Source organism: Dipodomys merriami, unplaced genomic scaffold (genome assembly GCF_024711535.1).
Source record: "Dipodomys merriami isolate MVZ:Mamm:240054 unplaced genomic scaffold, mDipMer1.0.p SCAF_116, whole genome shotgun sequence".
Lineage (NCBI taxonomy): Eukaryota > Metazoa > Chordata > Mammalia > Rodentia > Heteromyidae > Dipodomys > Dipodomys merriami.
Window position 1 is genome coordinate 1,871,093 of NW_027202449.1, and position 12,139 is coordinate 1,883,231.

General features: G+C 52.0%; 1 protein-coding gene across 3 annotated transcripts in view; it reads right to left on the minus strand.

The window, feature by feature from the left end:
- The window catches only part of LOC138822852 (uncharacterized protein KIAA0513-like), a 40,783-nt gene that overhangs the window by 23,857 nt on the left and 4,787 nt on the right, over positions 1-12,139 (minus strand). The window contains exon 1 of one of the 3 annotated variants that reach the window (XM_070015806.1): positions 4,815-4,928. The exons of the other annotated variants lie outside the window; for them this stretch is intronic. The gene's annotated coding sequence lies outside the window, so the exon portion shown is untranslated. Of the gene's footprint in view, positions 1-4,814; positions 4,929-12,139 lie in introns of those variants that run through there. 3 annotated transcript variants of the gene reach the window in all.

Below are 12,139 nucleotides of genomic sequence, written 5' to 3' on the forward strand. Positions count from 1 at the left end.
CTTGAACTCATGATCCTCCTGCCTCTGCCTCCTGAGAGGCCAGGATTCCAGGCATGACCACCATTCATGGCTCTTTACCCTACTCACATTTTCTATTTAGCATCAATTAGTTGTATTAGAGGGGTTCACTGTGGTATGTGTAGACCAGGGTCTGCTTGGCTGCACGCAGGGGGCTTCCCCCCTTTCCTGGAGGCCCCACCCGGCTCAAGCATATCACAGCAGCCCCCAAGCACATTTGCACTGGCACGCCCCCTCCGCCACGGCTTGCTGTTTCCAGCCCTTTCCCCCAGCTCACTGGCTGAGTCACCACCCTGAGTCACGCCTGGCCATGATGAAAAGGCCAGGAAAATGTCTCTGGCACACCTGCTGGGAAAGGGAGTTGCTGATGACCTGGTCTGCCCAGGGGCAGCTGCCCTGAGTGGGGGCAGTAACAAAGGGAAAAACAACCCCCTTCCTCTCTTTGCCATTTCCCTCTGCCTTTGTGGGCAGCTCCCCCACAATGCAATGGGGCTTGAAGCCCTGAGGACAGAGCAGGCTTTGCTTTCCACTGCGCTAGTTTTGTGTGTGTGTGTGTGTGATGGGCCCCAGAGCAGATGGGCCTGCGTGGGTGTGATATGGGCTGCAAGGGGAGCTAGGGCCAGCTCCTGGAACAGAAAGGACATTTATGTTAAATGAGCACAACTTAAATAAAGTCTGAGTTGAATGTGGTAGCACACACCTGTAATCCTAGCACTGGGGAGGCTGAGGCAGGGGTATCATTGGGTTCAAGGTCAGTCCAGGCTACACAGTGAAACCTCACCTCAAAAAACAAACCACCAGCCAGGCGCTGGTGGCTCACACATAATCCTAGCTACTCAGGAGGCTGAGATCTGAAGATCACAATTCAAAGCCAGCCCAGGCAGTAAAGTCCATAAGACTCTTATCTCCAATAAACCACTAGAAAACCAGAAGTGGCCCTGTAGCTCAAGCAGCAGAGTGCTCACCTTGAGCTGAAGAGCACAAGGACAGTGCCCAAGCCCAGAGTTCAAGCCCCACAACCGACAAAACAAAAAACAAAAAAACCACCAAATAAGTTCTGCAGTGGAGCCCATGAAGATGTCCGGAGGGGCCGGGCCTCGGATGCACACCCCACAGCCAATGGTGTGCCTACAACAGGTGGCAGGAGGGGACAGAAGGCTCCACAGAGATAAAGAAAACCACCTGATGGACAGGAGTAAAGACTGGTCCTGGGAGGACATCGATGACCAAACGTGAGTGCATCACAAAGGGGCTCACCACGTTCACACAAAAACCCCAGGGCGCAGGAGGGAAGGACTGCTGACTTCGAGGGGCTTCTTTTAGGGATGACAAAATGTTCTAAAATTAGATTGTGATGGTGGTCATACTGCTCAGTAAAGTCTGTATAAGTCATTGAGTCACACACTTGAAATGAGTAAATTTACAACATGTAAATTGTGCACAGTACACCATACTGCAAGAGGAGAGAAAAGATCAACAAAGCAGGAAGGGATGCCCGAGATCCACACAGAGCAAGAGGAATGCTCAGAGTCCACACCCAGAGAGGGGTACTCCAGTACCTCCAAAGACATTGCTAGACCTTGAAGTTGGAAGGTGTTACGGGTTGAACTGGGTCCCCTCCCCAAAAGATATGAAGCCTGACCCCTAGAACCAAAGAACTAAACTTCTTTGCAAAGAGGGACATTGATTGGTAAAGATGAGCACCCCCCACCCCCGCCCCAGGAGGATGGCCTTATATCCACTAGGCCTGGTGCCCTTAGAAGAGAGGGCACAGGAGAAGACAGCCACAGGACCTCAGAAGAGGGCCTGGAGTGCCAAAGCACAAAGGAAGGAACCTCCAGGATTGCCAACAAGAACCAGAGGCTGAGAGACACAACCTGCTCCCTTTGAGCCCAGAAAGGAACCATCCCTGCCCACAGCTTGACTCTAGACTTCTGCACTCCAGAACTGTGTTTAGAATGACCGTGTGTGGTACCAGTTACCAGGACACTAATACAGACAATCACTTAGTTGCCCATCCACCTACCATGTGCACTGGCCCCCCATGGTCAGCCGGCATCTGCGGTCTCTCGTAGAAAGCCCACTCTGGCTGACTGCTCCAGTAATGCTTCCCACTCTGACAAGAGCTGCCTGTCCTAAACATCAACTCTTTAGCAAATAGTTATTGAGCGCCTACTGTTACAGGCCCCATTGATGCGGTAACAAACGGGGAACAGATATTAAAGCATTTTCAAACAAGATAATTTCTGATTCTGTGATGAAGAAAATGAATTATTGCAATTTGATAGGAGTGAGGGAATGGGGGGGCAGAGGGAAAAAGAATTATCACTCTCATAGTTAGGGAAGTCTCACTGAAGATGTGACTCTGAAGCAGTGCTCTGAGTGACAGACAAGGAGATGGCCATGGGGGAATGTGGTAGGAGGGACAGCCCGTTCAAAGGCCAGGTGCCAGAGAGCCAGGAAGGCTCAAGGCCCAGAGAGGTGGGGCCTGTGTGTGAGAGTGGTAACTGCTGAGCTGGAAAGACAGGGGAGGTTGGTGTGCGCCTGTACAGTTACCTCACCAACCAAGGCAGATTCTGACGTTTGTCCAAGAGCACCGAGGTGCTGGCAGAGAGACTGCGGGATGATCTAGTTCAGATCGGAACCTTTCTGTCGGGAACGGTCGTCCTTTGCTTATCGGGGCCTTAACAACAGCCCCAAACTTTCTGCCAACCCCCAATCCCTCAGCACCACAGCAACTTCTCAAGACTGCACCCGGCGTTCTCCTACGTCCATCACCCAGTGCGGTGTCCAGAACGGAATGTGATGTCCCAAGAGCAGTGCCTCTGGGAGCCTTTCCTTCCAGATCTGTGCTTCTAACCATGTGCCAGAGAGTGCCCGGCCTTTCATTCCTCTTTGAACCACTGGCTTGCTGAAATGCATGGCAGAGAGCCCACCACCACCACCACCACCACCACCACTACCTAAGTCCTTGCTATATTACCCTGAGCTAGAGAATGGAGTAAAAGGTTGCTCCATCCTAGTGAGAACAAGTGTGCTGGGGGTGAGGGGTGTAAAGAGGAGGGAGAAAGTGCCACCTTAATCCTCACAACACCAAGTATAAAATACCCATGCACACAAACACAGCTACTGGGCACTAGCACCTGTGGTTTCACAACATTTCTCTGCCGGGTGGAGACCAAGGAGAACCATGAGAGTGAGTATCCCTGGACCAGCCTTGTCCTCTTGCAACACACAGCTGAAGGCACCTGGACTATTTGCAACATCAGACACTTGAGCAAAAGACATTATTTGTAATCATACTTCCTACTAGATTTCTCAAAAACCATAAACAAATCTGAGTAGAGGAAGTGCAGAAGACACAGCCGTGCTGGCCAGCCTGCTGTCAGCAGGGCAGGGATGGGAGAGGGCGCTCACAGCCCTGTCAGGACGCGTAATCCAACCACACAAATCCCACGCCCCCTGTGGGGGGCAGGATTCCACATCTAGTGTTGACAGTGAGGTTTAACACCTTGCTTCACCCTGGGCCAGTCAGCCTCGGCTTCCTCGTACATCTGGGACACAGGGGGGTAACAGCACCTGTCACTTCCAAGTTTATGGTGGAGCTGCATTAAGAGCTGGTGTTGAAATCACCTTTGCAGGGATTACAGGTGTGAACCATCATGCCCAGCTTTGATATTTCTTTTAACCTGGTTGTTTTCCGAGCAGGAGAAAGGAAGGGAAAGGGAGAGAGTCAGGCACAGGGTGTATCTCATCCACCCTAAAGCTTCCCCCTAAACAAATCGGAGCAATTTGGGGTTACCGTAAATCAATTTGCCTCTGAAGAAACGAGGTGACTGTCACCGGAGAGAACCCCCTCTCGTGCCTGTGAAGACTCCCCAACTTACGGAATGTTGTTAGCAAATTCTTTGTAAGTTGTGATTCATTCAGATCACTGGGTGATCTGAATTGGAGCGTCCCCCTCCTCTTTAACCGACAGGACACGTGCCCTCGAAAAGGAACTGCAAAAGGCAATGCACAGGCCGGTCCCTGGCCATTAACTTCCCCGCTTTTCCCCCTTTTCATTGAACGGATCTCAACAGCCTATGACCCGGACTTCAAAGGAATAAGCACTCCCATTTCTGACCCCTCTGGCCTCTCTGAACAATGGTGGATGGACACTTGGAAGGACTGCTCGCTGGCTGGCGCGATCCAGTCCCTCCCTCCCTCCTCCTCATCTGCCTGGCCGCTCTCGCTCGGTCTGTCTCTCTGCAAACTGCTCAGCTGGGCGGTGAGCATCTCTCTCCTGGCCGCCCAGCTTTGGGGCTCTAATCCGGTGAATCAGAAGCGTTAGCCTCTGGTTACTGGGCGGGATGCGCCTGGCTGGGCGGCTCGGCCGGGCCCGGGCTCGCCTGCAGGAGGGAGCTCCTGGGGGGGGGGGTCCCCGGGCCGGCCGGAGGCCCGCTCCTGCCCCGCCGCGGGCCTGTCCCCCCTCCCCCGGGCGCGGGGCGCGGGGCGCGGCGGGCCGCCGCACGGCCTCCCCCTGGCCGGGGCCCCGGAGGCCGGGGGGGGGGGCCTGGGAGAGCTGCGCCCCCGTCCTGCGCCCGCGCCCCTCCCGCGCTCCCGCCCCCCCAGAGCGTGGGGTCAGGGGTCAGCCCGGCGCCGGCGGGCTCCACCTCCCGCCCGCCGGGACGCGGCGACCCCGGCCCCGCCGCCGGCCCCCGCGCTGCCATCTGTCACCTCGCAGACAGCTCCCGCCCGGGTCCTCGCGGCTCCGGCTGCCCCTGCCCGCCCCTTCGCGGGCCCTCGGGTCTCACCGCGGGTGAGGACGGCCGCTGTGGACCGGGCGGCGGGCTGGCGGGCCGGCGGGCGCCGTGGGGCGCGCGGCGGCGGCTCCTGCGCTCCGCTCTGCTCCGCGAGCAGCCGGGTCCTTCCGAGGCCGCGTCTCCAGCCGTCAGTCAGCCGGGCGCGCCCGCCCCCTCCCGTCCGCGCAGGCGCGAGCGCGCCCCGCCCCTCCCGGCGTCACGTGACGGCTGCACCTGCTCGCGGAGGCCGGCGCCAGAAGCGGGGGCTCCAGGCCGGGTTCTGGCTGCCTCCCGGCTCGGGGCCGCCGCCTACAAGGCCTGGGCGCCGTTCCCGCCTGGCGTCGCGGGGTCCCGGGGAATGCTCGACGGCTAGCATGCCTGTGGGCGGGCGGGCGACTCAGTCCCCCTGCAGCGGGAGGTCTGGGATCTTCTCCTGAACACTGCACTCTAAACATGATGCCAGGCCACCGAGTTCCATTTAAACAAAGTTAACCTTGGACACGCCCTCTCTGGCAGCTCCTTGGAAGAGAGCAGAGAAGCAGACATCTCTCCAGGACCTTGGGGGCTTTGGCAAAGTACAGACTGAGTCCTGACACGGAGTGTTGCTACCCTTCTGTTCGCCCAGTGAGCCCCTTCCCACAGCTTGGCAGCTCCCTGCCTAGACAGCACTAGGCCCACTAGTAATGACAGTAAACAATCAGCCTCCAGCCCCCTTTGCCTTGGGATGGCACTCCTCTGGGGCAGCCACTACCCTCGAAGGCAGCAAGAGCCCCTTAGAGTGACCTCCAGGCCAGGGCAGCTGCAGGACCCTCATCTACTACTTGGGCAGCAGCCATAGATCCTTGTCCACCATGATGAAGCCCCTAGTCCTTACATCCACACCAGGGTCTCCGCCTCCTAGTCCCTTCTAGCCCCTCCTAAGCCTCCTAGGTTATACAGGTCATCTCAGACAATAGCTGGCACTTCTCACTTCTCTTTTGTGAGATGGGGTCTTGCTGGTCCCTTTGCTGGCAATAAACCTTTCTTTGTTCTTTGTGCCTGGATGTCTGCATGGCTTTCTGGCAAAGTCTAATTTATTCTAACACCATCAATCTCCTAAAGACATGTCCACATAATAACCACCCTCTGGAAGGCTCCTCAAAGGGTTCCTCATTAGGCCTCCCTCCCAACCGAGCCTCACAACTTTCTTTTATGGCTTATCTTTCACTTTTTTGGGGGGGTCCGGTCGTGGGGCCTGAACTCTGGGCCTGGGCACTGTCCCTCAGCTCTTCAGCTCAAGGCTAGCGCTCTACCACCTGAGCCACAGCACCACTTCTGGCTTTTTTCTTATGGGGTGCTGAGGAATCAAACCCAGGGCCTCATGCATGCAAGGCAAGCGCTCTACCACTGAGCCACCTTCCCAGCCTCCTTTCACTTTCAAATAGGTTTATCCCATCTTTTAAAATTTTTTTAAAAAGCCATATCCATAGTAATGCTCCCACAAAGTGTTCCTGCATTGGCCTCCTTTAAAGAGAGCTGAGGGTATCCTATCTGGAATAGAGCTGCTGAGTGTCATTGCAGTGATAAAGCTGTGGAAGGATTGGAGTTTCGCTGCTCAGAGAAAAGACATCTTTGAGTAGGAGTGAGCATCTACCCTGGCTGGGGAGCAGAAATGGTGGCGCCCCCAAAAGATGACTTGAACTATGTGGACTTGTTTGGAAAAGTTTACGATGTACAAATGAAATTGGGAGTTGGGCAAAGGTTTTGGGATCTCCAGCCTCATAGCTGCTTCTTAGTTCCTTCCAGATTTGCTGAGCCAACTGGATGTGGCCATTGGAGGAGAAGCTGGGTCTGGCACCTGGGTGTGGGCTGGGGAGGGGAAGGCTGTAAGGCAGTCCTCATTTCCTTATGTGGACACGAAGGCTAAGTGGCTTCTGCAGGGTGCCGCCCTGAGTCAGACAGCATGCAGTGCCACCGTGCAGACGTGTGAGGACAGAGGAAGATCATGTTGCCGTGACTCAGTCAGGCATAGGTCGGGCTCCTGAAGCCCCAAACTCCACACAACCAACAGCTCAAGTACTGAAAACAAAACATGCGCGCAGTGAAGGTCAGATTTGGATTGTTTGAGGGACACACATGGCATATGCCTTCCCACCTCATAACAGGTTTCCTGACCTTGCCAGAGTGTATTATACAGTGGCAGATGTCACGGTCATTTCTAAAAAGGAAAAAAGAGTTCTGCAAACCACAGGCCACTGAACTTGCTATTGGGCCGGGGAAATATTCAGGGCAGATGACTCATGAGAAATATTTGTGACCCCTCCAAAGAGGAAGCATCAGTGACAAAAAACATGTTGACCTTCTCTGCTACTGGGGAAACAAAAGTTATAGCCAGGCAAACATGGGGGAGTTCTGTCTCTGGACCCCAAAGGGAACTTATCATGACTCAGTTCTAAATGATAATCCAAATTAAGTTGGTCTACATAACAAGTTTGGGGCTGGCCCAGCAGCTGGGGGCACACAAAATGTCACTAGAACTTGTCTCTATTCCTGTCTTCATAGCCTTGCTGCATTGGCTTTGTACTCAGACTTTTTTTTTTTTGGTGCCAGTCCTGGGGCTTGAACTTAGGGCCTGGGTAATGTCCCTTAGCGTTTTCTGCTCAAGGCTGGTGCTCTTCCACTTGAGCGACAGCTCTACTCCCAGCCTTTTTTTTTTTTGGGTCCGGTCATGGGGCCTGAACTCTGGGCCTGGGCACTGTCCCTCAGCTCTTCAGCTCAAGGCTAGCGCTCTACCACTTGAGCCACAACACCACTTCCGGCTTTTTTCTTTTTGCTTATGTGGTGCTGAGGAATCGAACCCAGGGCCTTGAGCATGCAAGGCAAGCGCTCTACCACTGAGCCACCTTCTCAGCCCCTCTACTCCCAGCCTTTTGGTAGCTAATTGGATCAGAATCTCATAGACTTCTCTGTCCAGGCTAGCTTTCAACCATGAGCCTCAGATCTCAGCCTCTTGCATAAGCCCCTGGGGTCTGGCTAAAACCTGATACTTTACAGGGGCATGGCATGGCGTTCTACGGGTGAGTCCAGTACTTTATTTATCATGCTCTTGCTGGTGGGCATGGGGGTGAGTCTGACCTGCAGCCTTGCAAAGGTGCTGTTCCAAGTCCTCAGCACACGAGCTGCACACACAGAGGGGTCTATCTGCACGGAAACGCCTTGGAGAAATTACAGGCCAAAAGGATGGTGCACTGAAGTTTTTGCCATTCCTATTACTGACTTGGTCTGCAAAGTGCTGAAAACCGCATGATTGTACCACGTTGGTCTGCCTTACCAGGTGCGAGGTGGCACTGCCCCTTGCCTTGGATTTGCAAACACTCTTGCTCCTCTGAATGTGCTCTTCCCACTGTTTGCATGGAATGTTGGTGGCGGTGGGCTGGTTCCTGGGTGAACCAGGTCCTGCAGGCTCAGCATTGCTTGAGGGGTGGACATGCCCTCCCCCCATCAGAAGGAAGGTTCTCTGCCCTTCAGTCCCCAGTGAAATCACGGAAGGGCAAAACATTGTTCAACCACAGTCTTCAAACAGGAAAGAACCTAAGAAATCAAGTCTAATCTCCTATTTCAGAGGCTTTTTGTTGTTGCTTTTCTTCCTTCTTTTTGTAATGCTGAGACTTAGAGAGGGAAATGACAAACAGATCATACTTTAATTCTATTGAGAAACACAGTCTTGATAAGAGCTAATCTGATACCACCCTATTACACACACACACACACACACACACACACACACACACACACACTTTTGTTGTTTGTCATGGGGCTTGAAATATGGGCCTGAGCAATGTCATGATGTCCCTCAGTTCTTCAGCTAAAAGTGAGTGCTCCACCACTTGAGCTACAGAGCCATTTCTGGTTTTCTGGTGGTTTATTCGAGATAAGTTTCATGGTCTTTCTTGCCTGGGCTGGCGTTGAACTGTGAACTGCAGATCTCAGCCTCCTGAGTAGCTAGGATTATAAGTGTGAGCCACCAGAGCCTGACATATTTTCTTTTTAAGATGTGATCTCATTACAAGGCCCAGGTTGGCCTCAAAATGGAAATTATCTAGCCTCAGACTCTGAGACCTGTGAACCTAGCAGGCACCACCAAACCAAGTGGATCTGGTTCAATTTTTTTTTTCAATAATGGAATTTGAACTCAGACTTCAAGCCTACTAGCCAAGTGCTCTACCATTTGAGCTATTCTCTATTTATTTAATTAATTTATTTACTTTTTTGTCAGTCATGGGGCCTGAACTCTGGCCTGGGCGCTGTCCCTCAGCTCTCAGCCAAGGCTAGTGCTCCACCACTTGAGCCAAAACACCACTTCTGGCTTTTTCTGCTTATGTGATGCTGAGGAATCGAATGCAGGGCCTCATGCATGCAAGGCAAGCACTCTACCCCGGAGCCACCTTCCCAGCCCCTGAGCTATTCTCTAGTCCTTCTGCTATACCAATTTTTTTTTCCTGATAGCCATGCTAGCTTTGACCCAGTGGGCCTCAGGTCTCCATTCTCCTACTTCTGCCTCCAAATTACAGGCATGTTACAACTGTGTGCCACCACACCCAACCCCCAGCACTCTAATGAAGGATTTATTGTGCCATTTTCTTCAGTGAGGGTACAATTTTAAAGTTATAAGACCTACCCTAGGAAATAAAAACAGAGGCAACTTAAACCCCAGTGGGGACTGATAAGAAAATTCTGAGAAGCCTTACGTTTAGTTAAAGGAGCAGAGGAAGACGGAGAGGAAGAGAGATATGCAAGGTTAATCAGTTAACAGCTTTGGGTGGAAAACAAACAAAAGCTGGGTGTGGTGGTACACCTCCATAATCCCAGCACAAGGTTAAGGCAGGTGGATGCCCAGTTAAGAGGCTGGTTTAGGGTACAGAACAAGACTGTCTCAAGTTGCCCCTGCTCCATAGGAGACAAACAAGAGACCCTCTCTCAATACTGAATGTATGAGTCTTAACTCGGCCAGGCATGGTGGTGTACTTGTAATCCCGGCTACTCGGGAGGTGGAGGTGGGAAGCTCTCTGGCTGAAGATCAGTATGTGCAAAAAATTAGTGAGACCCTATTGCAAAAACAAAACATAGCCGGGCACCGGTGGCTCACGCTTATGATCCTAGCTACTGAGGAGGTTGAGATCTGAGGATCACAGTTCAAAGTCAGCATGGGCAGGAAGGTCTGTGAGACTCTTTTATCTCCAATTAACCACCAGAAAACTGAAAGTGGCACTGTGGCTCAGGTGGTAGAGCACTTGCCTTGAGCTGAAGAGCGGAGGGACAACGCGTAGGTCCAGAGTACAAGCCCCACAACCAACAAAAACCAAACCAAACCAAAAAACACAAAACCAGGTAGCAGCAGCCCATGCCTGTAATCCTAACTACTCAGGTAGCTAAGATCTAGAGGATCTAACAAAATCAGCTCATTCAGAAAAGACCTCACGACTTTCTCCAAAAATAACCTACAAAAAGCCAGACTAGAGGAGGAGTGGCTCAAGTGTTAGAACATCAACCATGCAAATGTGTCTGGTATGCTTGAGGCTCTAGGCTCCATTCCCAGTATTTCAAAATCAAAACAACAAACCCTGTCATCTCCCCATGCACCCACCTGCATCCTGCTTCTAGTCCAGCTCATCCAGAGGTTAACAGTCACTTCTACGGACCATTCTCCATCCCTAGGGTACCTAGTGGTTTCTTGTCCCTCTTAGCCAAGGTAGAAGAATGTATGCCTTCCAAGCCCCTTACCCCTTTTTGTGGTACTGGGGTTTAAACTTAGCGCTTCACACTTGCCAGGCAGATATTGTACCACTTGAGCCATGATGCAGGCCTCTTGGCTCTTATTTAACCAGGTCAGTGTCAGGTATGTTTCCCAGGATGCCTGGCATGACAGGCACGGACCACCACACCCAGTGTTTCTTTCTGAGATTGGGTCTTTTGAAGTTTTTGCCTGGGTTAGAGTTGAACCAAGATCTTCCTGATCTCCAGTCATCAACTAAGTAACTAGGATTACACATGAGCCATCTGTACCCAGCTTGCTCTACAAATTGTTACTAAATACTCCTGGCTATGTGTGGTGGTGAGCAACTCTAATCTCAGGTAGTGAGTAGGGAGGTGGGGCCGTGATGGTTTGAAATCAGCCTGGGCAGCACAGAACTGCGGGACAGCAGTGAAAGAGGAAGGGAGGGAGGGGAGTGGAGAGAGGGAGTGAGAGAGAACGTGAGGAGGAATGAGCTTGCTCTCTAGTTATAGGATCCTGTCTTGGTACCTGTAGGAACTTGACAAACCCTTCTATTCCAGAGATGAGTATGCTTTCAGAGAATGGAAGAGAACAACAGGCTGAGGATTCCTCCACTCTCCACTCTTCAATGTCGGTGAGAGACTTTGAAGTGGGTCACGAGGCTTGCTGTGAGTAGAAGGGAGGGAAAAATCCTTTTCCCTCTTCCCTTTGGAATTTTGGGGCAGGGCCCCTGTCATAAACATTAACAAACATTTACTCACCTGTACACTCTGCAAGCATGGGACAGACACGGAGGAAACTCAAAAGGGAAGTTCTGAATTGGTTTAGCTAGCAAATCTGCAAGGGACCGAGAGGGAATACAGGACACAGGGAAGTGGTTTTAGCCTACAAAGAGCACTGAACAGGGACAGGTTGTATAAGAGAAGTCACTGATGGGGTTACAGATTTCCTCCTATGTACCCTCTGGGCTAAAGTCCAGTGTCTCCAATAAAGAAGAATTTAGCCTGCCTTCAGACAGGAAAGGAGAAAGTAAAAGTGTTTGCTTTTTTAAATATATATTTGCTGTTGCTTAATTAATTGCCTCCCGCTCAGCCTACTTTGGGGGTGTGAGACACATTCTGGTTTCCTTGAGGTGTCTGGGAGGAACAAGTAAACATGGAGTGACATTCCCTCCTGGGTAATCGGGTATTGGGGGCAGGGGTGAGAGGGGTGTCTTTGTCTTTAGGCTGTCTATAATGAGATGTTAAGAACAGAGAGCAATGCAAATAGTTCTTGCCCATAGATATTAGCTGTACCAATGAATCTTGTCTAGTGGAAGTTCACTCTCCCCCACCCCCAATCCTCCAGGGAAGGAACCAATGCAGCATTCATTAAGCAGTCTTCCACCATTTCTGACTGCTTCTGTATGAGCGTGCCTGCACCAAGTGCAGCATCTTCCATCCTCCCCAATAAGCTGAGTTAAATTAAACCCTTGACATGTTCGCTTCTGTACAGGACGCGAGTTTACCATTTTAGAAAACAGGACGATTTTAACATTTCCCTTTGCAAGCATGCCCCAAATATGACAGCCGCTTATAGTCTTGTG